The sequence below is a fragment of the Aulostomus chinensis genome, chromosome 4, assembly GCF_037954235.1.
Source record: "Aulostomus chinensis isolate RoL2024-O1b breed Wild chromosome 4, RoL_Achi_v1.0, whole genome shotgun sequence".
NCBI lineage: Eukaryota > Metazoa > Chordata > Actinopteri > Syngnathiformes > Aulostomidae > Aulostomus > Aulostomus chinensis.
This window is the reverse complement of record NC_141323.1, coordinates 28,450,576-28,477,706: the sequence shown is the minus strand read 5'-3', so window position 1 is coordinate 28,477,706 and position 27,131 is coordinate 28,450,576. Positions and strand designations below refer to the sequence as shown.

Here is a 27,131-nt window from a genome sequence, read left to right as displayed (position 1 = left end):
TTCCTCTCCAGTTCTCAGCTTCTCCCTGCAGTTCCCACAAACACCACAACAGTCCTGGAACCCCTGCAGATGGTGGAGGACCATGATGACCCCGATGCACCATCAGGCCATCAAAAAGCAGTCCTGATGATCAAAAAGGTCCCTCCACTCATCCAGCGTCAACTCTAGAAGAAGCTTCTGGAACAGATGAGCAAACGCACTCAACTAGAAATCATGATTTAAACACAATGGTGATTTTTACAATTTCCTTCAATGTTTTAAAAACCATCAAAGTAGACAGAAGCCCAGATGGTCCAAACCTGTTTCCTGTCTCCTGCCATTGTGGAGAGCCTCTGTTCTGTCCTGCTGCTGTCCAGTTGTCTCTACTGAGCTCCTCTGCTGGTTCCACCTTGAAGAGGGTCTAAGCTAAACTTGAACCTTGGGGAACATCAATCTTTGATCTCAGAGTTTTGTGTTTGATCTTAGAATTCTTTCTTTGATCTCATCTGAGACAAAGACATGGAAGCTCAATCTGATGTTGAGGAGGCCGTGATTGTATAGTGGTTAGTACTCTGTGTTGTGGCCGCAGCAACCCCGGTTCGACTCCGGGTCACGGCAGCATGAGACAAATTTCTTGTGTGTATTGATGGACACAAACCAAGCAGAATTTTCCCACAATGCAATAGGGCGGTGTTTGGTCAGTGTTGAGCAGGCGTCAGTCTGACAATGATGTCATATTATTTTGTTATCACTTGAGCAGACCCAAAAGTAGGCTCCAGGTATCAGTCTCTTCTCAATGCTAATATCTGCTAGCTTAGTCTGCTACTTTGATGGCTCTGACTACAAAAAGGTCCAGACCCCTGGATATGGTGGTTCCTCCCTAAACGTAGATTCTGTCAGCTCATGTTTTGAAATCAACTCACCATGAACACAAGTAGATTTCAATGGACTGCAAATGTGTCTCATTTAATGGTAAACATGTCAAATATAAATTCCATCACCTGAGGAGGTCTGCTGCTGGAATTAAGCTCCAGATATTCACAAGATATTTTATATCTTAAAATGAAGCATTTTTATATTTGATTTATTATTCATTAGCCTGCTTCATGTGGTGTGATTTTATGTGTCCTATATTGAATCGAACTTTGTAAACGATCGTCCCTGAGGATGTTGAATGATGTCAAAAAAGTGTTCTCTAAGCTCTCCTTTCCTCTAAATAGAGGAGTCTCTGCTGAGGTCGTTCCCTCTCAGAGTCCTGACGTCTATTCCGATGCACCGAGAGACTCAGGCAAACAGAAGACAAGGGCAAGTGAAGTAACCTGAAAATGAGAGGGAAGGTTGGACATCAAACTAAAACAGGAAGAACAGGACACAAATGGGATATCAAAATAAGAGAGACCATGAGACATGACCCCCCAGTTCCTGCTGCTTCCAGCTCTTTATATCGAGCCCCTCGTACAGTGGTTGAGAGAGACCACAAATATTAAAGGTGTCTACATAAATGGAGAAGAACACAAGGTGGCGCTGGACGCTGATGATGTTTTAACATATTGAAGTGAGCCCCCTAACACAGGACCTGCATTAATAAAACTCTTTGAAACACTGGGAAGCTCTGCTGGATATAAATTCTCCATTCTAATCACTCACCTCCAGAACACATGGAGGAAAACCTCCACCTGGATTGGGCCAGAACTCCTTGAAGATGATAGAAGAAGATGGAACTCCATTTCCTTTCTGAGTCTGAGTCACAGGGTTGATAGAGTAAAAACAAATGTCCTACCACAAGATCTCTTTCTAGTTCCAGGACCAACTGGAGAAATTGCCTTCAAAACCGTTTCTGAATTGAACAAAATGCTTTCCAGATTTATCTTGCAGGGGAAGAAACCCAGGCTCAAATTTAAACCACGACATGAATGAGCCCCAGTTCCTGCTGTACTGGCCCATCAAAATCTGGAAAAATGTTTCCGTAAAGTCCAAATCTCAATGAATAATTTGGAATGTTAACAGGAGAATATCACTACAAGTCATTTAATGATGTGCTTTTAATCCTGGGTTCAAAGAGAGTAACAACTTTCTACTCACTTGTGGAAAATGGAAATTTAAAAGATTTGAAAGCCTGAGAAGAGAATATCACTGAGAAAGTCTGACTTTTTAGAATCCTCTTAGGTGAGCAATTATTTTAGAACACGACATCAGAAATGAAACAGACTTTAATGATCCAATGCTGAAAATATTGTTGGCTGCCCATCAAGAAACAAGAAAAACCTCATATCGTATGTTGTTTTCCGTTTGACCTGATTCTTGGTTGTCAACTAACTGGCTCATTGGCTTTCTTGATGGAACAACAAAAGCAAAAGTTGAAGACTTTGAATATCCAGGCCTCTGGCGTGATTCTCAGCTGTCATTTAAATTTCACATGAACTCAGTGTCCAAGCAAATATCTGGTTGGCTAAAATGACTTTTGTCCTTCTGTTGACTTTTTCCATGAGAAGTCTGGAAAAGTATTATAACACAGTTCATGTTCCCAATGTTGGACTACGCTGGTGGTTTCTATGGGAACACTGGTGACGGCCCCAGGCCTGGGTCCTATGCAGCGTTGTGTGTGCAGGGTCCTGTTGGTGGGTGTGTTTGTGTCTTTGCAGGTCTGACGTCCTCAACAGTCAGGTTCCTTCATACCTGACAGAGCTCACAGGTGAACCCTGCCTCTCGCCCATAAATGCTGGGATAGGCTCCAGCCCCCTGCAACCATTAATGTGGGTGTTTTGTTAATTGCATGCCACATGAAATTATTATTGGTCACTTTTCTAGCAACAGTCTCACAGTGGCAAGACAAGAGCACTTCTACTTTTGATGATGACAGTTTGTTCAACACTAAACTTCATCCAGTACCATGTTGTCAAACACTGGAACATCCACAGCACCTGAACAGGGACTTGAACCCTGGACCCTCAGATTAAAAGTCTGATGCTCTACCGTCTGAGCTACTCAGGCTCTTTCTACAGCATTTAGACAGGAAAAGAAACACCTGTGAAGGTCAAACTGCTGCTTTCTTGACTTGTTCAATACTCCATGTTCAAGTCCACCATGCTTTTGATTGGCTCTGATTCTCTGTGGCAAAATCCAACAAGAGGCTCCAAAAATGTCTTGAATGTCATAAGAATGCACAGGACGAGATGTTAGTTTCCTTCATGTCTGCAGTTCCTCCACTGGGAAGTAAAGTCAATGCTGTGTCTCTGCTGAAACCTGGGATCGGACCAGGGACCTTTAGATCTTCAGTCTAACGCTCTCCCAACTGAGCTATTTCAGCTCTGAGGGAGGGCCCTGCTTCTCTCATTTTATAATCTCTTCCACTCTCACTAGACCTGAGAGAGGATTTGAGCTTCTGAAGTCATGACACATTGAACAGTTCTACAGGACCATTTTTGATGAATGTCTGAATCACACAAGCCTTTTTTGTTTGTCTTCTTCCCAGTTGCCTCAACATTGTGTGAGCCAATAATTCCACATCTGTACCAGACACACCTTTTGTTGGTGGGTTTTCTGGATCTTTCTGTTCTAACAGTGTCTTTTGTCTTAATTATGCCACTTTCACATGATACAAACACAAAATGAAAAGCAGAACAAGCCAGAACCCAAAATATGGATTTGCAAGGTCAAACAAACAACAACCAGTCAAGCAAATGAAACCAACAGAAAACAACTACTGGTTCAAAACCAGTAAAAAACAAAAACAGAGGAAAAGTCTCTGTGTGCAAGAACATGCATGTGTGTGTGTGTGTGTGTGTGTGTGTGTGTTTAGATGCGTGTGTGTGTGTGTGTGTTTAGATGCGTGTGTGTCAAAAACTGACAACATGAGCCAACAGTGGTGGTGTCTGTCAAAGAGGTGGAGCTCTGTCCTTCACCTGCAAGATTTCAGCAGGCAGCTCAGGTCTAGTTTTCTTCACTGTGCCACCATGATAAGTTTCCTCCTGAGAAGTTCTTGTCCAAGGTCATAGCTGGTAAAAGAATTGTCACAGTGATACTGGGACCCTGCAGTCCAGTCGTCATATCCAGGACCACACTGGACATGGCCGTCTTTGTTTGTTTTGTTGTTGTGCAACGTGAGAGAACGTGACAGACCATTTTATACCAAAGACAGGCTGTGTGTGTGTGTGTGTGTGTGTGACCATGTTAAATTCTTTTAAATAAATGTGTTTCAACCTGCTATTATTTGTATGCTGTATGATTTCTGAAAACCAAGACTAACTAAGCGCACTGACCGATTGAGCCACAGAGACTCTGAGTCTCCTGCTTTTCATGAAGAGTTTTCAGGCTAATTTCAGAGTGTGAGGTCCACACTGCACATTTGAGGGAACATGAGGGACAGCTGAGAGTCTGACTGTCATGGCGAAAGCCTTCAGCACTAGAACTGAAACAGCCCCCACCATCTTAACCCCCCCAGACCAAACATCATCGTCCAGCCTCCAACCAGAGGTCCATCAGTTATCATGGGAGCCACGTGTGGAGTCTGGATTCTTTTCTAGAAAGTGACGGCAATGACAGTCCTGCCAAGTGACATCACTGACATGAATGGATGACTTCAGTGCATCCAATTACCAAGTGCACTGCAGCAGTCCTTGTTGCTGTCTGCTGTTGTGTCACAGCAAAGTCTTTGGTGCTGGGATGAGGTCATGGAGACGATCTGGGAGCAGTCCTGATGTTAAATGGACAAAATGTGTCAACATGAAATAAAATTGGAAACCTATTTGAAGCCTTATTTTGTGTTTGATGGACATTTTTTTAAATCTCTAATGACTTGTTTTAACTGAACCTACTGGATCCTGTGGTGCCTGATGAGGAGACAACTTGCAACTCTCTTCTGGCAGGCCTCCCTGCATGCTCATTCAAGCCTCTGCAGATGATCCAGAATGCAGCAGCACGCCTGGTGCTTCCAGCCCAGCGCTGCTCCAAATCTCTAGCCAGACTCTTCTCTTCTGTTGTTCCCAAATGGTGGAACAAACTACCGAACTCTGTGTGTTCTGCTGAGTCCCTTTCTACTTTTAAGAGACAATTGAAGACTCAATTGTTCAGAGAGCACTGAGGCACTTGACCTGACTCTTCTCCTCTTTGTGCTGTGGGGTAGAATAAGTCAGAGGGTCCAAGACCCAGCACTTAGTGATTATGTAGCACTAACTGTGTTGTGTGATGTTGTATGTCTGTCAAAAAAAAGAAAAAAAAAAGGGAGGGGGGGGGCGACACTTCTTCTGCCACTAGATGGCGGTAGCTGTGACCAAATCACAACTGAAGCACTTTTTCGCTTCCTATGGACTTTTCCTTAATTAAGTCTAAATTCTTACTTGTGTTGTACGTCACTTTGGACAAAAGCGTCTGCTAAATGAAATTGTAGAGTTGTAGAATTGTAGAACTTGGGTACAAAGTTGAAGAGGAGGGTTTTTGGAGGGGAGGGGATTTTTTTTCCAGTGTTGTAAATCAAAGTAACTACAACGACATGATATAATTTTCTCAAAATGTCCTGACTAAGATGGATTCCAAACCAAATCAGCTGTCACAAGGGAAAGTCTGCATGTAAACACACACACACACACACACACACACACACACACACACACACACACACACACACACACACACACCAACTGACATTCCCAGGGACTAAACCAAACCAATTCCTACGTAACCCAAAGCTCCACCTCAGTTCCAGATGAAACTGGTTGAACATGGAACCGTCCCACTTGGAACATTTCCATCACCTTCACCACCACTGGAGTATCAACAAAGATTTTGGTCAACACCAGAATGGTTGAGACAAGACAACATGCTACCAATCCTCTCTCTCTCCCTCATCATCAGCTGCTCCAGCCCGTGAAAGAAAACCTTTGACACATGGACCTACAGGAGGAGCAGATGTTGTCTCCCCTGGAACAGCAGTTTAACGTTGTTGGCAGGACTCGAACCTGCGCGGGGAGACCCCAATGGATTTCTAGTCCATCGCCTTAACCACTCGGCCACAACAACTACACTCCCACACATATGAGTAGAGGATTGATATTCAACAATTTATCTTCATCAAAGCACAGTAGATTTTTTTTTTCTTCTCACAAACACAAACTATTTGTGTGTGTGTGTGTGTGTGTGTGTGTGTGTGTGTGTGTGTGTTGTTTACCAGCAAGCTGAAAACTGTTGTGGTTTTTGACAATTCTATTGTTTCTGAATGAAAATCATGTGAAGGGACTTCCGGTGACGCCATGATGTAGAAGACACGAGGGAGAATTGCTCCGAGAGAAAACTAATGTAAAAATAGCTCTTTAACGTGATATTAGCAGCAGAAAGGGGTCGAGGACGCGGATAATCAGAGACTAAAGATAAGAGAAATAAAATGGACAAAAAAGGGAAGTCAGCTAAGAAAGAAAATGCGAATGATACAGGCGCCGGTGGAGCGCGGAGCGCCGCACCGGGGATGGCGATGTCCGGAGACGAGGTATCGATGATATTAGCGGAGCTCCGTAAACTACGCCAAGAACATGCAGACGCGGTGACGGAAAACAAAGGAGCCTTAGCAAGACTAGAAGCTAAAATAGCTGAAATGGGGGAGAAAATGGCTCAGTTGGAGCAGCGGTCAGATGAGATGGAAGAGAGGATTAACGACACGGAAGGCCAGACGGCGAGGCTGGAAAGAATGGTCACTTTTCTACTTCAACACGAGGCAAGGCTGTCCGCGAAATGCGAGGACTTGGAATCAAGATCAAGAAGAAACAACATAAGAATACACAGAATCCCAGAGGGTGCTGAGAAAAACGACACCATAGGATTTGTGACTCATTTTATTCAGTCCTCAATGAACTTCCCTGATAAAATGGCGGTTCATTTCGAGAGAGCGCACAGATCACTGACTACGAAGCCGAGAGAAAACACGGCCCCCCCCGCGAGCAATAATTGTTCGCTTCCTCAACTACAGGGTGAAAGAACGGCTGATTCAAGAAGCATGGAAGAAAAAGCTCACGTATGAGGGACGTAACGTCTACTTTAACCAGGATTACACAAATGAAGTACAAAAAAAGAGGAAACAAGTAAGGGAAGTCATAAAGAAACTAAAGGAGAAGAATGTGAAGGCACAATCTCCATATCCTGCACAGCTGAAAGTCTTTCTGGAAGACGGGACAAAGACGTTTGCCACATTAATGGATGCTGCACCCATGCTGAGGAATACGGGGATTCAGGTGGAGGAGGAGGACGAGACCGAGAGACTACAGAGAGTGATGGCGCAAGGCAGCTGGACCATAATGACGGGACAGAGGGGGAGAAGACAGCAGCCAAACATCACAGAGACGGATCTACGGGCCCTTATCAAGTGAAGTATTTCATACGAAGAGGATGCCCTGAAATATACATGATCAATAAAAGTGTCTGTTAAAAAGGACATACACGAAGACAAATGGAGCTGGTTAAGAGGTAATTTACTACTTATAAAAAACAAAAAAAAACAACAGACAAAATATTGTTTTGGTTCTATTTTGGAACAAAATCACTGCTTTTGTGGAGCAAATGGCAACTTTACACAACATCCGAGAAGTTGCAAGTGCACATAGTGCGAACCACCAGAGGGCCTTCGTCACAACTCTCTGGTCAGGGGACAGTTGGGAGTCTTGTTTTTCTTGTTTTTCTTGTTATTGTGTATTAGTTCTTGAGGAGATGCAGACTTGTCTTTTTCACTGTGCTACTTTTTGCACAGTTATATTAGTTAATAAGAGATGTAAAGTTACTGGGTTTCCACTTCAACAAATATGAGTAGGCTAAACCTTGTGTCATATAATGTCCATGAGTTGAATCACCCCATAAAGAGAAAGAAAATACTGAGTCAATTGAAAAAAATGCAATGTTCAATAGCCTTGATACAAGAAACACATCTGGATGACAACGAATGTAACAAAGTGAAAAGGGAATGGGTAAACCAAGTATTTCATGCTTCTTTTGGAAAAAGAAGGGGAGTAGCCATATTAATAAATAAATCCCTGCAATTTCATCCAGAGAAAGTGATAAAAGATCATCTGGGAAGATATATAATGATGGTTGGTTCCATAAGCGATATGACAATATCCATACTAAATGTTTATGCCCCAAATGAGGAAAATGCGGCATTCTTTAAAAATATAGCCAACGTAATTGCCAACAATGGGAAAGGGATGATAGTGATTGGGGGTGATTTTAACACAGTGCAGAATGGTAAGCTGGATAGATTGCCTCCAGAACAGGGACCAAGTGCAAAAAAATCTAAGGTACTAAATAATATCATAAGAGAGCGAGGTCTTACTGATCCATGGAGAAGAAATAACCCTAGAGGGAAGGATTTGACTTTTTACTCAAACCCACACGGGAGTTATTCAAGGATAGATTTTTTCTGCGTTTCACAACAACATATGCATAAAGTGCTGGACTGTGGCACAGACACCATCACTATAAGTGATCATGCTCCTATTACGCTAACGGTAGATATGGGTAATGAATCTTTTTTCAAATACTGGAGACTTCATGTATCTCTGTTATCAGATGAGAGTGTGGTAAAGGAACTAAAACAAAATTTAAAGGAATACTTTCAAACTAATGACAATGGGGAAGTTTCACCTTCAATTTTATGGGACGGGGGGAAGGCAGTTATTAGAGGGAAAATAATAGAGATATCTTCCAGAATGAGAAAGGCCCGATTAAAGCAACAAAATATGTTAGAGAATAAAATTAGAGAGTTGGAATTGGAACACAAAAGAACATCAAGTAACTCAACACTTATCGAACTGAAAAAAATCAAACAATGGCTCGATGAACTATTAACTTACAAAGCAGAGGGGGCTTTCAGGTTTACGAATCAGAGATATTATGAGATGGGGAATAGAGCCAGCAGATTATTAGCATTTCAACTTAGAAAAGCCCAGGCAAATAGGACGATAAATAAAATAAGACATCCTAACTCTAAAAAATATATGATAAAGCCAACGGAGACAGCAGAAGCCTTTGCAGAATATTATAAAAATCTATATGATGACCCTGACTCGCAATCACTAGAAAATAAAACACTGGCATTCCTCAAAAGATTGCACTTACCGTCATTATTAACAGAGGAGGCATCTGAAATGGTTAGGCCAATCTCAGTACAGGAAATAGCTAATACAATTAAGGTACTTAAAAATAATAAATCCCCTGGCACGGATGGGCTCTCGGGAGAATTTGATAAGTGTTTTGCGAAGGAGATTACACCAGCCCTTTTCAAAGGATTTAATTATGCCCTGACATCAGGTGACCCAGCAACATCTTGGTCAGAAGCCATTATCTCAGTCATACATAAAGAAGGAAAGGACCCAACCACATGTGAAGGATACAGGCCTGTCAGCTTGTTATGTAGTGATCTGAAGATATTGACTCATATTTTAGCACATAGGATACAGATATATATATAACAAAATTAATCAAACCAGATCAGACAGGGTTCATCCCTGGTAGACAAGGAGCTAACAATATTAGGAGAACATTAAATCTTATATCATGTACTAAAAACAACAGACAGCCCGCTTTGATGCTCAGTTTAGATGCACAAAAGGCATTTGACCGGGTAAAATGGAGCTTCCTATATCGGACATTAGAAGTTTTTGGGTTTCATTCAACATTTATAGATTGGGTAAAATTGGTTTATAAAAACCCCAAATCACGGATTAGAGTTAACGGATGCTGTTCAGATTTCTTTCCCCTCAAAAGAGGGGTCAGACAAGGGGATTGTCTGAGTCCATTGCTGTTGGCATTAAGTATTGAACTATTAGCCGAATCAATAAGACAAAATAAGGATATTAAGGGAATAAGAGATGAAGGGGGAGTGGAGCATAAAATATCTTTATTTGCTGACGATATATGAACATATCTAAGTGAACCCTCCTTAACTCTACCAGCTTTATTGAACAATCTGAATGAATATGGAGAATCATCAGGTTATTTAACTAATGAATCTAAGTCAGTAGCAATGATGCTTTCAGGCAAATATCCAACTGAATTAGAGGGAAAGTTCAATTTCAAATGGACCACCACAGGGTTTAGATATCTTGGCATCATTATTACTCCCATTATATCACAGCTATTAAAAGAAAATTATGGAAAACTGATTACAGAAATAAAGAAGGATTTGGCCAGATGGGAGATATTGCCCCTGTCGATGGTGGGAAGAATCGAAACAGTGAGAATGAACATTGTACCCAGATTGTTGTTTCTGTTCGAGTCACTGCCAATTATGGTCTCTAGTTCAACTTTTAAGATGTTAGACAAAATCATATCTAAATTTGTTTGGCAAAATAAAAAAGCTAGAATCAAATACAAAATCCTTCTTTGCCCAAAAGAGAAGGGAGGGTTAAATTTACCTGGTCTAAAAAATTATTATTGGGCAGCACAACTTAGAGCGATTATTACGTGGATCACGAAGGAGACAGACACAATGTGGGTGGGAATGGAACAAAATTCCTGTCAGAAAACACCTTTGGAGGTACTCCCGTTTTTGAAAGAGAAGATGCAGAAAAAAGAGGGGCTGCGTAATGACTGGATTAGGGTAACAATAAAAGTATGGTCAATAGTGCGAAAAAAACTGAAAATATCTAAGTCAATAAGTAGAATCACCAAAATAGCAGGAAATCCAGACTTTTTACCATCTGTTATGGATGCAGGGTACAACAAATGGAGAAGTAAGGGGTTAATTTATATTGCACAAGTTTTCAATGGACAGTATATGAAGTCGTTTGAGCAACTTAAAAAAGAGTTTAACTTACCGAACCATGACTTCTACAAATTTCTACAATGAAGACACTACCTTCAGAAGCACAGAGAGTGGGAAAATATTTGTAGAACACCATCTAAGCTGGAGGAATTGCTGTTGTCGTATTTGGAGGGGGAGACTAAAAAGGGGTTAATATCAAAAATCGATAGAGTACTACAACATGAATGTAAGGACAACAATTTGGATGTTAAGGAAAAATGGGAATTAGAAACAAATACGATTATACCAGATGAAAATTGGGAGGAAACATTCAGAGCAGGACACAAATTAACAAGCAGCCCAATGTGGAGGGAGTTTGACTGGAAGGTGAAGATGAGATATTTCAACACTCCATCTAAGACTTCAAAATATAGCAACACATCTGAACTGTGTTGGAGAGGATGTCAGTTAATAGGAGATTTTACGCACATATTCTGGGATTGCCCACAGCTGTTGAACTTCTGGGAGAATGGTCGGAAGGAGATTGGGCAAATTTTGGACATTAATTTTGCTTTGGACGCAGCAATGTTTATCCTTGGCATACCACCTGAGAATCTGACAGACAGAAACCTGATTGCTTTGTGGAGGATTTTGATTCTGATCGCTAAAAAGACAATAACAGCCTGCTTGCTAAAGCCAGAACCTCCAAACATATCACAATGGAGGAATAGAGTAAAAAATGTATACATCATGGAAAAAATCACAGCAAGGTTACAGCTGAAAACAGGACAGTTTGCTGAAAGATGGGCACCAGTGAAAACAGTATTGGAATTATAAACATCAACATTTTTTAAAATTTTTTTATTTATTTATTTTTTTTTCATGTGTATCTTGGAATAAGTATCTGAACACTTGTCTGGAATATTTGTCTGCGCATCTCTGTCATGTTCTATCTGTGCTGTATGTATGTTAAATAAAAAATAAGTTCCAAAAAAAAAAAAAAGCCTCACAGTAATTCAATAATCTAGAAGTAGAAACCAGAGTCACTTGGGACAAGGATGGGATTCAAACCCATGGTTGAGGAGCACAATGGATTAGCAGTCCATCGCCTTAACCACTCGGCCACCTCGTCTGCTTATGGCAACCCTCACCTTTTAAACAGCTGAACTCTTTGGAGCCTATTTGTCAGAAATGGACCCAGCAGGAGCCACTGAACACAACTCTGACATAATCAGGCTTCTTCCCAGCAGCATCGTACTACAGAAGGCAGAATACAGACCATCGACACATCATCAGAGTGAACACCAGCTGATGTTTACAAGTTTAATTCACCTCTTACTACAAAATGACATCCAAGCTCAGATTCTCTTGTCCTGATTGAACAAGTAAATGTTTAAGAAGATGAGAGTACCAGACTTTTTCATCCAAGGAAACAAGCATCCTATCACTGTCCTATGCAGAGTTTCTTTAAAAAAAAAAAGTGAGACAACCTCAAGATTTTCTGTTTCCTCTTGTTGGATTTTGCCACAGAGAATCAGAGCCAATCAAAAGCTTGTTGGACTTTAACGTTGGAGGACTGAACAAGTCATGACATCATCAGTTTTACCTTCACAGGTGCTTCATTTACTTTACTTTCAATTTTACAGAGGTAGAACCTGAAATCAAAGCTGTCTGTCAAAAGAAGTGAAAGCTTCCCAGGCTGTGATGTTCTTGTCTACAAACTGTCTTGTATGGAGCTTCAATCTTTAATAAAAAGAATAAAAAGAGGATAACATTTGTTGTGATTTGGCGCTTTAAAAATAAAACTTACGACTTACATGGAAACTGTGGGGGGGGGGGGTGGAGCCTCCATCAGGTATGTGTTTGATGTCTGAATTCTGTCTCTGATGTCTGAATTCTGTCTTTGATCTCTGGGTTCTGAGCATTGGTCTCCTGCTTCAGTCTTTGATCTCTGACTGATCCTAAACTAATCAAAGGATCACATCAGCATATTGGTCCAGTCTACAGATGGTGATTTTACCTATTTGAAGCCTTATTTTGTGTTTGATGGACATTTTTAAAATCACTAATGATTTTTTGACTGAACATCCTGGACACTGTGGTGCCTGATGAGGAGACAACTTGGGTACAAAGTTGAACAGGAGGGTTTTTGGAGAAGGGATATTTTTGCAGTGTTCCAAGTCAATAATAACTGTGGCAAAATGTCATCATTTTTCAAAATGTCCTCACGAAGATGGTTTGAAATTCTGTCTCTCCCTCATCCTCAGCTTCTACAGCCCTTTAAAGAAAACCTTTGACTCGTGGATCTAAAAAGATCAGATGTTGTCTCCTCCAGAACATCAACACTTTAACGTTGTTGGCAGGACTCCAACCTGAGCAGGGAGACCCCAATGGATTTCTAGTCCATCGCCTTCACCACTCGGCCACAACAACCACATTCACACACACATTTGTAAAAGATTCACATTGACACAATTCTTTAAAATTATGTTACAAGCCCATTTGTGTGAGGTCCTATTTTCTCTTTTTCAGCATTCCTTTGTTTCCAGGTCTCTAATAAGTGCAGAATTACAAAGACAAGCAAGCTTGATCCATCCTGGGCAGGTGATATGAGCCATTGACCACTGGCCAGAGACCCTGGCACAGACGTTGGGGATGGTGATAGAGAGCATTTCTACAATTATATTCTACATTTATAGAAGTCTACAATCCTACAATTTCATTGAGCAGACGCTTTTGTCCAAAGCCACTTGCATATGTTTTTGGTGAGTTTGGCTCCTGAGCTCAAGACAGTTGTGACTAATAAAGGACAGCTTCAAACGCAGCTGTGAAGCCTCATTGTCAGCTGGGAGGAACGACAGGTGTCTCCCTCTAGTGGCTCCTCACAGCAACACAAGCCTCATTTCATTCACATGCATCCACCACCTCACTACCAAAGGCCAGTTGGGCCTCCACAGACAGGTGAGTTTCAAGTGTTGGACAAAGGTCTTTAAGATGTTCTTATTAATTCTATAACATCTGAGACTAAAATCTATGGAATTACAACTAACAAGCAGTCAAACACCTGATCAGATGCTCCTTCATGAGGCTGAGAAGAATCAATCTAAACTGGGATGAAGAAAATGAATTGAGAAGAGAAACCTACTGATTGGATGACATGGACCCACCTGATCCATGTCAGCCTTGTTGGAGCAGAAAGAGGTGGATCAGAGGAATCAGTGGATCAAGACTCAGGTGTCAGATGAAGAATGTCTTTATTGACAATGGAGTCAGAGAAATCTTCCAATGTGAGAGAACGTGACAGACCATTTTATACCACAGACAGGCTGTGTGTGTGTGTGTGTGTGTGTGTGTGTGTGTGTGTGTGTGTGTGTCCTAACTGACTGGAAACTGGATAATAACCAGACTAACTTTTATTATTGACCAAGTCTGGGTGACTCACTTAATTCATAACTGAAGTGATTATTTAATTAATAAACAAAACATTTGTCCAAAAGTCATGATCAAATTCATGTAAAATCTGAGCAACGAGGGTTTGAAAATGTTCAAATGAGCCAAAACAATGTCCTGGGTTCCAACCAGGGACCTTTAGATCCACACCAAACTTCCCTGACCTCATAGAAACTAGAACATTTTAACAAATAAATTCAAATTCAACTCAGCAGCAACTCTAGAACAGTCAGAGCACTTGCTAATTCCCCTGTTAGCTCCAGATCAGACAATGCAGGCTCACCTTCACGCTTGGTTGTACGACCGTCACCAGTTGAATCTTCTCTGGTTCAACAAACTCTGGGGACTCAAGACACAAGTCAGCACCGGTGCAGGTCCAGATCCAGATGTTAGCTGATGGGGACAATGGCTTAAGGGAGCTCCAGGTAGCTGGTTTGAACTGGTCCCTCATCTCTGTGAGGAGAAACCATCTGAGGTGGAGGGTGAAGATCTGCTTTGTCCTCCTGATCTCCCAGTAAAGCCAGTATCAGTAGCGGCTGGCTCATAGGGGGCGCTGGGGCGCCGCCCCACCAGCTGTGGAGAGGAAAATCCCTACATGTATTGATACATATATGTGCATATGTTTACAATTTGTATCGTCAATGTCAGCCTTACTTAATTGTGTGTGTCTACATGCAATATGGGTCATTTAAACAACATTTACGCCAACTGACTCATTCAATTAATCGTGAATTTACTCTGATAGACTGTATAATTTGTCTTTAGGGGCGCTCGTCAAAGCGCCCCAGACCTGGAATTAATTAGCCAATCCTGTATGGTTGCTAGGGAAAAATAATGAATAATTGGCCAATCAACATCGCCAAATTTAACGGCGTAGGGGCGCTGGAAAAGTCGCCCCTACGCCAACGTAAAATGCGTGAAGGTTTGGATTGCTAAAGCTAGCTGAGGAGCCCGCGATATTCTTTTTGCGTAGTGAGATTCCCAGATTTCCGATGCCCTACGAAAAAAATACCGCGAGAAGTGAGTGAGAGAGAAAATGGCGACAACAACGATCGAAGTTCAAGAGCAGCAGTTTCCACCAAATTCGGTGAGATCCCTTTTAAATGTCCCTTTTGCGAGGAGGACCATGGCGGAAAAAATCCGCGTTAAGGAGCTGGGACCGGACAAGCCTGAAATCAACATCCAGCAGCAGTCCAAGGAAAAGGCTAAATCCTACAACAGGACTTTTTGCCGGAGCTGGTTTCAGCGCAAGCCGTGGCTGACGGGTTGTGGAGCAGCCAACGCACTTTTTTGCTTCCCCTGCATCCCTTTCAGGAGTGACCGGTGTGATTCAGCATGGACACAGACAGGAATCACTGACCTAAAGCACCTCTCCGAGCGGATTAAGAAACACGAAAGAGCGAAAATTCACATGGAAAACTGCGTGAAGCTAGCGGTTCTTGGGAAGATTAGCATAGCAACGCAGCTCGATGACAGTCACCGCATCGCTGTAAGGAAGCACAATGATGACGTAGATAAGAACCGTAACATCTTATCTAAGATAATTAACTGTTAAATTCCGTGGTGCTTTTGAACTGGCTCTGCGGGGACATGACGAAAGTGATTCCTCTGACAACGCTGGAATATTCAGAGGTCCAGTTGACTTGATGGCATCCATTGATCGGTACTTGAGGGAGCACCTTGAAAATGCAACCGTTTTTAAAGGCACCTCGAAGACAGTACAGAACGAGCTCCTGGACTGTATGCTGGCAGTTTTGAGAGAACAGATCCTGGATGAAGTTAAATCGGCAGACTTTTTAGCGATCCAGGCTGATGAAACTACTGACGTTTCAACACAGTGTCAGTTAGTCTTAGTTCTGAGATACATTGACGACCGCCACAATATTCAAGAGCGGTTCTTTGAATTTTTGAAACTGCCCAACACCTGTGCGGATGCAATAGCCAGTGCCTTATTGGAGAGGCTGCACAGCATCCTTTCTGAGGGACAAGAAAAGAAGCTGATTGCCCAGGCCTGTGATGGGGCAGCTGTGATGAGGGGTGCCAAAGGAGGAGTGCAGCGAAAGGTACAAGACATCTATCCAAACGCTCACTATGTTCACTGCTATGCCCATCAGTTAAACCTGATACTGCAGCAAGCAACCTCCCACATCCCTCAGATCAGTCACTTTTTTTCTGACATGGGGGGATTTGCTTCTCTTTTCTCTAAGTCAAGCAAGAGAACTGCAGTGCTTGATGAGATGGTTGCGCACCGACTTCCAAGTGCATCATCAACACGTTGGAACTTCAACAGTCGTGTTAACACAGTTTATGAGCACAAGAAGGATCTGGTGAATTGCTTTCAGGCTATCTGGAACAGTGAAGGGTTTGATAGCCAGACAAAGAGAGAAGCTGGTGGCTATGTGAGAATGCTGGAAGATGAAACTTTTTGTTTTTTACTGGCCCTGTTCCACAAAATCATGCCACATGTGGACATCCTTTACAACCAGCTACAGAAGAGAAACATTGATGCTGTCTACATGGCAGGAGTCACCCAGACATTCATTGACCACATGCAGGCTATCAGGTATGCTAAATTAATTAATTTGTAGCCTAACCTAAATTTCTCTGTATATGTAGACTTAAATGCTTATATATCATCTTATTTAAAGAATTGATTTATCTGTATAATATAACTGACAGTAATGACATCCACCTTTGGTTTTGTTAATGTATCCCTAACCAGTTTTTAGAACTTACTCATGAAACTTATGTGTTGGGTCAGGGAGGATGTGCCTACTCTGGCTGAGGATGAGGAGTTCAGGGGACCTGCTCAGGAGCCACCCGCAAAGAGACGCAGAACCTTGGGAGAAGACACACTGCACCATTTGGCACTGGAGGTAAGAACTTGCTTCTTAGTGTGATTTGAATCACATTATTAAATAAAATCAAAATAAGATGTTGGCCATATGATACAGTGGTCCAGACTTAAATGTATATTGTTTTATGATGATATGAATCATTACAGTATGTTTATTACATAATGTAGGCTAGCTCATCAGGTCAATGTATTAAGACAAGTGAAGATGCAATAATTCCTATTTTGTATAATTATATCATTGCATAGGTATGTGACACCATTGTGAGCCATGCCAAGGAGAGATTTAGTTTCACCAAGCATCTTGTCAGCGCCACACTCCTGCAAGGAGACCTGTTCCCACAGCACAGCCGAAAGTTCCCAGATTCAGCACTGAAAACCACAGTGGAAGCCTATCCCTCATTGGACAAGGCCAGACTTCAAACAGAGCTGTCTCTGATCTACGGGAACGAAGAGTTTCAGAGTTGCAGTGGTGCACTGGCTCTCTATCAGGTTTTGATGGAAAATAACCTTCAAGACACGTTCACTGAAACTGTAAGTCTGCTCAACATCCTCATCACCACACCAATGACAACGTCAGAATCTGAGAGGTGCTTCTCCACTTTGAAGAGGATAAAAACTTTTCTTACAAATACCATGGCACAAGATCGGCTCAACGCTCTGGCTATGCTCTCCACTGAGAAAAAACTGACACGAAACATTCCTGGTTTCAACACCAGGGTCATTGAGAAATTTGCCTCCCAGAAAGAGAGACGAGCAAAGTTCCTGTACAAATGACTGCTGAATTCGAACACACACCCAGAAAGACTGAAACAAATAGACAGAGAGACAGAGGGAGAGAGACAGGTAGACGAAGAGAGAAAGAGAGACGGACACAAAGAGAGAGAGACAGAGAGAGACAGACACACTAAGAGACAAACAAACAGAGATAGAGACACAGAGAAAAGGACACAAAGACGGAGACACAGAGAAGGAGACAGAGACAGACACAGATGAACAAAGAGAGAGACAGAGAGAGAGACACACACACATTGTTGATTTGTATCGTATAGATTAAGCTCAAATCACCTTCTGTAAAGTTAACATCATTGTATAATATTTGATCTCATAAAATTGACTGTAGTTGTAAATTGTTGTTGTTTTTTTTGTCTTTGAAACTGTCGATTTTAAGAAGGAAAGTAAATACTATTTTAAAACATTTAATAATTGTCCGGCTGCTCTTTTTGAATGATTATACTAGACTAGGCACGGAAATGTTTTTGGCACACCAGCCCCACCAAGAATTTTTTTCACCAGCCTCCACTGGCTTCTGTCATTTAGTTTACAGGAAATGTTGATGACACACTGGGATTTTTTGTTCTCCTGCTGTCACTGTCAAGTGCCAGCTTAACATGTGAGAGGTAGCAGGATCCATGCATGTGTTCATGTTTACAGCAGACAAGGAGGAAACCTTGGAGGATTTCAGGGACTTTTAGCAGTGGTTCACACTTCAGGTGTGAAAGCTTCTGAGTATAAAATTTTAAGTGAGCGAGCCAGGAGTTGAACCTAGAATCTTCTGACAGTAGTCAGTCATGCTATCCATTGCACCACCAGCCCTGTGTAAACCGCTTAATGTTCATGTGTACTTGATTTTATAGAAAATCCAAATGATCTGGTGGCATTTTCAGGGGACACAATGGTGCAGTGGTCAGCACTGTTGCCTCACAGCAAGAAGGTTCCAGATTCGAGCCCCAGCTGTGTGGAGTCTGCATGTTCTCCCTGTGTCTGTGTGGGTTCTCTCTGGTACTCCAGCTTCCTCCCACAGTCCAAAGACATCAAGAGGGGACGAGGCTGATTGATACTCTAAATTGACTGTAGGTGTGACTGTGAGTGTGAATGGTTGTCTGTCTCTATGTGTTGGCCCTGTGATGGACTGGTGACACGTCCAGGGTGAACCCCGCCTCTTGTCCAAAGGCTGCTGGGCTAGGCTCCACCCCCACACACAAACCTTGACATATAATCAGTGGAGAAAAGGAAATTGATCAACACACATGACTGAATCTGTTTTGAGAACTGAACTGGATATAAACTCTGAGAATTCAGAGTAAGGACCAGGAAGGTGGGACACAATAATAGATAGGAGGAAATGTGGAGTCTGGATTCTTTTCTAGAATGTGACGGCAATGACAGTCCTGCCAAGTGACATCACTGACATGAATGGATGACTTCAGTCACATGACTGGATGACTTCAGTCACATGACTGGATGACAGTGTAGATTCCAATGTAGAGGTTGGGGAAATAGTCTCTGAGAATCCAGCTTGAACCAACGCCCTCCTTGTTCTTCAAAAACCCAAACAGCGACCATCAGTCTCCCTCCAATCCTGTACATTGGTTCAATGTTGCTGTTCCATTTTGCAGCAGTAGGTGTCGCTGTGATACCAGGTTCAGTTCAAGAGTCCCAACTCCAGCTCATGTTGGTGACCTCAGTGGCAGGGTAAAATGATGCTTCAGTGGATCATGTGGATCAACTCATGTCTGTCCTCACTGCTCCACAGGTCTGTCAAATGTTCTGTAAAATAGTTTGAGCACAGCAGAGATGCTAGATTAGGAGATGATGGGAGTTGTTGCAGATACCAGTGTCCAAAGTCCAGCTTGAACCCAGTTTGTGCACTTATTTGTCAAGCTAGCATAGATTCTTTTCACTGCCAAGCTAAAGTGACTTCTGTCAACAAAGGTAAACATAAAAAAGGATATTTCTACTGTCAGTTCAAGATTTTTATCAAACTCCTTTTTCATAGCTTCAACCTTCCTCTTGTGTTAGCTTTCTGTTCCCATCTCTGATGTTAACAGGTCAGTTTTGACCCACGTCTTCAATCAGCTGTCAAATAAACTAAAAACAATTTTCGATCATCCAAGTTGTTTCCCATCTCTTGGTTACCTTGTTAGGCTTCCTTATCCATGGAAATATTGATTGGAATATTTTGTTGTGGGCCTCTGGACCTTTTTTTAGTCAGTAAAACCTCGATTTCAGTTAAAAAAATGATCAAATGAACCTCAAGAAAATCATAGAAATAAACAAAAGGTTGTTGTGTTTCCTGACCATTACTGAGGGGTGTTAGAACACATCTCTGACATGGATTGGTTTGATTTATTATTCATTTTAATATTATTAACTATTGTAACATCCATGGTGTTATGGGTCAGTTTCGACCCTCATATATTTACCTCAAGAAAAAGGCAAAAAAGTCTCTTTTTTTCAGCAATAGAACTTTAATACAAACACAAAATAAAAAGCAGAAATGGAGTGACTGCAGGAACAGGAGCTCCATGGAGCTCAAAGGAGTGATCACTCTCAACTTTGAGCAGTCCTGTTCAGAGTTTTCCAACAGGGCTTTGAGAGACCAAGAGTTCCCCAGAGCTGCAAGGAGGAACAAGAAGGAGACTTGGAAAAAGAAGGGAGGGAAACCTGTTGATGTGTTATGAACTTAAGTCACATAAAGTTCTCCATTGATTGAGTTTGTATTTTAAAAGTTCATTGTGCAGTTCAGTGTTGAACAATAAAGAATGTGTTTATTGGTGATAAAGCATTTCAAGCTTTAAGTAGGAGGAATTGCTTTCTTGATCACCCCTTGACTGAAAACACCTACAAAATAAAACACACCACTGCTGTGGGCACCCACCTCATGGGAGTCAGGCCCCTGGTGGTCATGGCCCCCAGGAGCCGTGGTGGGCGTCCCTGATTTTCATTTCTAAAAGGTGGCAACCTGACAGCAAACAAACCCATCCTCTGAACCAGGAGTCTCAGTTGAGGCTGCATCTGAAACCAAAGACTTTGTATGAATAACTGTCAACCCACATTCTTTGTCTGGACTGAAAGTTAATTAGTTAACAGTTGGCTAAGCTACCTGTGGTCAACTACTGATTTAAAAAAGGTCCAGAGGCCCACAACAAAATTTTCAAATCATCCAGTCATGTGACTGAAGTCATCCAGTCACGTGACTAAAGTCATCCTGTCACGTGACTGAAGCCATCCAGTCATGTGACTGAAGTCATCCAGTCATGTCAGTGATGTCACTTGGCAGGACTGTCATTGCCGTCACATTCTAGAAAAGAACCCAGACTCCACATGTGGCTCCCATGATAACTGATGGACCTCTGGTTGGAGGCTGGACGATGATGTTTGGACTTGAAGGAAAACTCCTCTTCCAAATTCCATTGTGTTCAAATTTAAAGTCCCACAATAAGAAGTAGCTGAATCTGACAGGTGAAGGTTTGGAACTACAAGATGGTTGATGTTTACTTGACTTGATGCTCTGACTGTCAGGGTGGATGACAGCTTCTTTCTGCTGCTGCATCTGAGTGGCTATGATTGGAGGTTTTACCTCCCAAGGTTGTCTGGTTCCAGGGGAAATTTGAAAATTCCAGTCCCCAACCTTGGCTGTTCTGAAACTCTTCTCCTGAATCACTCCTGAGCTGCAGCAAGAAAAAATACCAGTGCCCAACCAGATCAACTTCATGGCTGCTAACAGCCTCAGACACTTGATTTCCATCAATCTGGAGCCAAGAAGGCCCTCACCTGTGGTTCTCCTCCAGGAGGGTCCAGGTTCTGCCATTGTGGCTCCTTGTGCCACTGCCAGAGAGCCTCAGCTGCACACTGCAACATTTCAACAGGAGATTTACATTCCTTCAAATGTCCTGACATCTTATTCCAATGATTCTGTTCTATCTTTATATTTTAAAATCAATCACACAATGAAAGCTGCCACAGCTGGTTTAAGAGAGAGAACACGCTAAGAGATTTGAAACCAGTAAAATATGCTTTTCTGTGTGCAAACTAGTGAGGGGCATGGAAGGATATTTTACCACCAATACAGAACCCAAACTTTAGTCATGTGATGAGATGGCGACTGTGAGGAGTGATTATGAAGTTAATGGACAAAATGTGAATTGAAAGAAAATACATTAAAAAATACTAAATAAACAAATAAATAAAAGAAGGAGCACAAATGACATTTTTCTGCACAAATTTACTGGTATTAGACTGCATTTTTGGTTCATGAGTAGATGAAAGAGTATCACATATACATTATATACATGTGATACATGTACATGGCTTGGACAAAAGCTTAAAGGAATTGTAGAATTATTTAAATGTACCAAGTGGACTGTTTCAGGTTTCTTGAAGATGCTTCAGCTCTCATCCAAGAGGCGTCTTCAGTTTTCTTCACTGATGGGAGGATTTATAGCTCTGTGGGGGTGGGACCTTCTACAGAGGTGATTGACACATGTGAGCTCTGGGTGTCAGAGTTGTTTTGGTCAGGTTGTGAAAGGGAAGTTGACTCAACTGGTATCTGTGTCAGTTAAAAGCCTCACAGTAATTCCATAATGTAGGAGTAGAAACCAGAGTCGCTCACGACGAGGATGGGATTCGAACCCATGCGTGCAGAGCACAATGGATTAGCAGTCCATCGCCTTAACCACTCGGCCACCTCGTCTGCTGACAGCAACCCTGAGCTTTTAAACACCTGAACTCTTTGGAGCCTATTTGTCAGAAATGGACCCAGCAGGAGCCACTGAACACAACTCTGACATAATCAGGCTTCTTCCCAGCAGCATCGTGCTACAGAAGGCAGAATACAGACCATCGACACATCATCAGAGTGAACACCAGCTGATGTTTACAAGTTTAATTCACCTTTTACTACAAAATGACATCCAAGCTCAGATTCTCTTGTCATGATTGAACAAGTACATGTTTAAGAAGATGAGAGTACCAGACTTTTTCATCCAAGGAAACAAGCATCCTATCACTGTCCTATGCAGAGTTTCTTTAAAAGAAAGTGAGACAACCTCAAGATTTTCTTTTTCCTCTTGTTGGATTTTGCCACAGAGAATCAGAGACAATCAAAAGCTTGTTGGACTTTAACGTTGGAGGACTGAACAAGTCATGACATCATCAGTTTTACCTTCACAGGTGCTTCATTTACTTTACTTTCAATTTTACAGAGGTAGAACCTGAAATCAAAGCTGTCCATCAAAAGAAGTGAAAGCTTCCCAGGCTGTGATGTTCTTGTCTACAAACTCTGTCTTGTATGGAGCTTCAATCTTTAATAAAAAGAATAAAAAGAAGATAACATTTGTTGTGATTTGGCGCTTTAAAAATAAAAACTTACGACTGACATGGAAACTGTCTGGGGGGGGGTGGAGCCTCCATCAGGTATGTGTTTGATGTCTGAATTCTGTCTCTGATGTCTGAATTCTGTCTTTGATCTCTGGGTTCTGAGCATTGATCTCCTGCTTCAGTCTTTGATCTCTGACTGATCCTAAACTAATCAAAGGATCACATCAGCATATTGGTCCAGTCTACAGATGGTTATTTTTACCTATTTGAAGCCTTATTTTGTGTTTGATGGACATTTTTAAAATCATTAATGACTTTTTGACTGAACATCCTGGACACTGTGGTGCCTGATGAGGAGACAACTTAGGTACAAAGTTGAAGAGGAGGGTTTTTGGAGAGGGGATATTTTTGCAGTGTTCCAAGTCAATAATAACTGTGGCAAAATGTCATCATTTTTCAAAATGTCCTCAGGAAGATGGTTTGTAATTCTATCTGTCCCTCATCCTCAGCTGCTGCAGCACTTTAAAGAAAACCTTTGACTCGTGGATCTAACAAAGATCAGATGTTGTCTCCTCCAGAACATCAACACTTTAACGTTGTTGGCAGGACTCCAACCTGAGCAGGGAGACCCCAATGGATTTCTAGTCCATCGCCTTCACCACTCGGCCACAACAACCACATTCTCACACACACATTTGTAAAAGATTCACATTTACACAATTCTTTAAAATTGTGTCACAAGCCCATTTGTGTGAGGTCCTATTTTCTCTTTTTCAGCATTCCTTTGTTTCCAGGTCTCTAATAAGTGCAGAATTACAAAGACAAGCAAGCTTGATCCATCCTGGGCAGGTGATAGGAGCCCATTGACCACTGGCCAGAGACCCTGGCACAGACGTTGGGGATGGTGATAGAGAGCATTTCTACAATTATATTCTACATTTATAGAAGTCTACAATCCTACAATTTCATTGAGCAGACGCTTTTGTCCAAAGCCACTTGCATATTTTTTCGGTGAGTTTGGCTCCTGAGCTCAAGACAGTTGTAACTCATAAAGGACAGCTTCAAATGCAGCTGTGAAGCCTCATTGTCAGCTGGGAGGAACGACAGGTGTCTCCCTCTAGTGGCTCCTCACAGCAACACGAGCCTCATTTCATTCACATGCGTCCACCACCTCACTACCAAAGGCCAGTTGGGCCTCCACAGACAGGTGAGTTTCAAGTGTTGGACAAAGGTCTTTAAGATGTTCTTATTAATTCTATAACATCTGAGATTAAAATCTATGGAATTACAACCAACAAGCAGTCAAACACCTGATCAGATGCTCCTTCATGAGGCTGAGAAGAATCAATCTAAACTGGGATGAAGAAAATGAATTGAGAAGAGAAACCTACTGATTGGATGACATGGACCCACCTGATCCATGTCAGCCTTTTTGGAGCAGAAAGAGGTGGATCAGAGGAATCAGTGGATCAAGACTCAGGTGTCAGATGAAGAATCTCTTTATTCACAATGGAGTCAGAGAAATCTTCCAACGTGAACGTGACAGACCATTTTATACCAAAGACAGGCTGTGTGTGTGTGTGTGTGTGTGTGTGTGTGTGTGTGTGTGTGTGTGTGTGTGCGTGTGTGTGTCCCTACTCACTGGAAACTGAATAATAACCAGACTAACTTTTGTTGTTGACCAAGTCTGGGTGACTCACTAAATTCATAACTGAAGTGATTATTTAATTAATAAACAAAACATTTGTCCAAAAGTCATGATCAAATTCATGTAAAATCTGAGCAACGAGGGTTTGAAAATGTTCAAATGAGCCAAAACAATGTCCTGGGATCCAACCAGGGACCTTTAGATCCACACCAATCTTCCCTGACCTCATAGAAACTGGAACATTTCAACAAATAAATTCAAATTCAACTAAGCAGCAACTCTAGAACAGTCAGAGCACTTGCTAATTCCCCTGTTAGCTCCACATCAGACAATGCAGGCTCACCTTCACGCTTGGTTGTACGACCGTCACCAGTTGAAGCCTCTCTGGTTCAACAAACTCTGGGGACTCAAGACACAAATCAGCACCGGTGCAGGTCCAGATCCAGATGTTAGCTGATGGGGACAATGGCTTCAGGGAGCTCCAGGTAGCTGGTTTTAACTGGTCCCTCATCTCTGTGAGTAGAAACCATCTGAGGTGGAGGGTGAAGATCTGCTTTGACCTCCTGATCTCCCAGTAAAGCCAGTATAGATGTTGAGCTTGGAGGAGTTGATGGCCTCCTTCATCTTCTTGTTGGAGACTTTTCCTAAACTCAGCACCACCACAGATCAGAGGAAAGTCCACTTGTCAGCTGGACACTGGAGTTTCTAGTGACCTGCAGGATCTTAGTTGTGGTGGCAGCAGGCCTGTTCCAAGAGCTTTGCTCACATTCATGATCAGGCTTCATAATGGTTCTGGACCACTGTGTGATAGGAGCTGATCCTGGAGCAGAAGAAGACAAATATGGAGAAGAAAAGACAAAAGACAGAGAGAAAGGAGGGAGAGAATGACAAAAAGATGGGGAACAAGATGAGGGTGAAAGACAAGCAGAGAGAAAGACAGGGGGACAGGGGGATGGAAGACAGACACACAACCAACAACAGCAGCAATAATAGTTTTGATATTGTCCTGTTATTGATGTTTTCATGTGAAAGTGGCATATTTAAGATAAAAGACACTGTTAGAACAGAAAGATCCATAAAACCCACCAACAAGAGGTGTGTCTGATACAGATGTGGAATTATTGGCTCACACAATGTTGAGGCAACTGGGAAGAAGACAAACAAAAAAGGCTTGTTTGATTCAGACATTCATCAAAAATGGTCCTGTAGAACTGTTCAATGTGTCATGACTTCAGAGGCTCAAATCCTCTCTAAGTTCTCGTGAGAGTGGAAGAGATTATAAAATGAGAGAAGCAGGGCCCTCCCTCAGAGCTGAAATAGCTCAGTTGGGAGAGCGTTAGACTGAAGATCTAAAGGTCCCTGGTCCGATCCCAGGTTTCAGCAGAGGAACAGCATTGACTTTACTTTCCAGTGGAGGAACTGCAGACATGAAGGAAACTACCATCTTGTCCTGTGCATTCTTATGACATTCAAGACATTTTTGGAGCCTCTTGTTGGATTTTGCCACAGAGAATCAGAGCCAATCAAAAGCATGGTGGAGTTGAACATGGAGGATTGAACAAGTCAAGAAAGCAGCAGTTTGACCTTCACAGGTGTTTCTTTTCCTGTCTAAATGCTGAGTAGCTCAGACGGTAGAGCATCAGACTTTTAATCTGAGGGTCCAGGGTTCAGGTCCCTGTTCAGGTGCTGTGGACGTTCCAGTGTTTGACAACATGGTACTGGATGAAGTTTAGTGTTGAACAAACTGTCATCATCAAAAGTAGAAGTGTTCTCATCTTGCCACTGTGAGACTGTAGCTGCAGGTCAAATGTGAGATAAAAGTGACTAATAATAATTTCATGTGGCATGCAATTAACGGAAGACCACAAATAACACTGGTCAAGTTAATTTTATTTATATTGCACCAAATCACAACAAAAGTTATCTCATGACACTTTACAGGTAGAGCAGGTCCAGTACCAAACTCCTTCAATGAATCTACACCAACAATTCTCCATCAGCAAGCACATCCTGCAACAGCGGCGACAAAAACCTTCCTTTTAACAGGCAGGAACATCGAGCAGATCCAGGCTCAATGGGGACGGCCTTCTGCTTTGACCGGTTGGGGGGAAAGAGAACAGGAACAAAACAGATAATGGAGGAAGACGGATATGTAGAAGGAAAGAGAGGGACAGAAATAAAGAGAGAGAGAGACTGATGGACGGACGGTGATGTGAGTAGGTGGAGCTACGGGTGGCAGCTTGAGCCTCTTCAGCTCTGCAGCCTCCTCCAGTGGCACCCAGATCTGGAAAAAGGGGAGCCTAAAAGGCTCCTGAGAAGGAGACAAGTTAGTAATACCTATGAGTATAATTAATGTACGACACATATAGGAGGAGAGA

General features: G+C 42.2%; 6 non-coding genes across 6 annotated transcripts; 2 read left to right on the top strand and 4 right to left on the bottom strand.

Annotated features, from left to right (window-relative positions):
* Nucleotides 1-525: 525 nt before the first annotated feature.
* On the top strand, nt 526-597 carry trnah-gug (transfer RNA histidin (anticodon GUG)). The gene has a single exon. It is a non-coding gene; the product is annotated as a tRNA-His (tRNA).
* A 2,300-nt stretch (nt 598-2,897) lies between these two features.
* trnak-uuu (transfer RNA lysine (anticodon UUU)) lies at nt 2,898-2,970 on the bottom strand. The gene has a single exon. It is a non-coding gene; the product is annotated as a tRNA-Lys (tRNA).
* A 243-nt stretch (nt 2,971-3,213) lies between these two features.
* On the bottom strand, nt 3,214-3,286 carry trnaf-gaa (transfer RNA phenylalanine (anticodon GAA)). The gene has a single exon. It is a non-coding gene; the product is annotated as a tRNA-Phe (tRNA).
* A 2,626-nt stretch (nt 3,287-5,912) lies between these two features.
* Nucleotides 5,913-5,994, bottom strand: trnas-aga (transfer RNA serine (anticodon AGA)). The gene has a single exon. It is a non-coding gene; the product is annotated as a tRNA-Ser (tRNA).
* A 16,403-nt stretch (nt 5,995-22,397) lies between these two features.
* Nucleotides 22,398-22,479, bottom strand: trnas-gcu (transfer RNA serine (anticodon GCU)). Its single transcript has one exon. It is a non-coding gene; the product is annotated as a tRNA-Ser (tRNA).
* Nucleotides 22,480-26,063: 3,584 nt separating this feature from the next.
* trnaf-gaa (transfer RNA phenylalanine (anticodon GAA)) lies at nt 26,064-26,136 on the top strand. Its single transcript has one exon. It is a non-coding gene; the product is annotated as a tRNA-Phe (tRNA).
* The last annotated feature ends 995 nt before the right edge of the window (nt 26,137-27,131 follow it).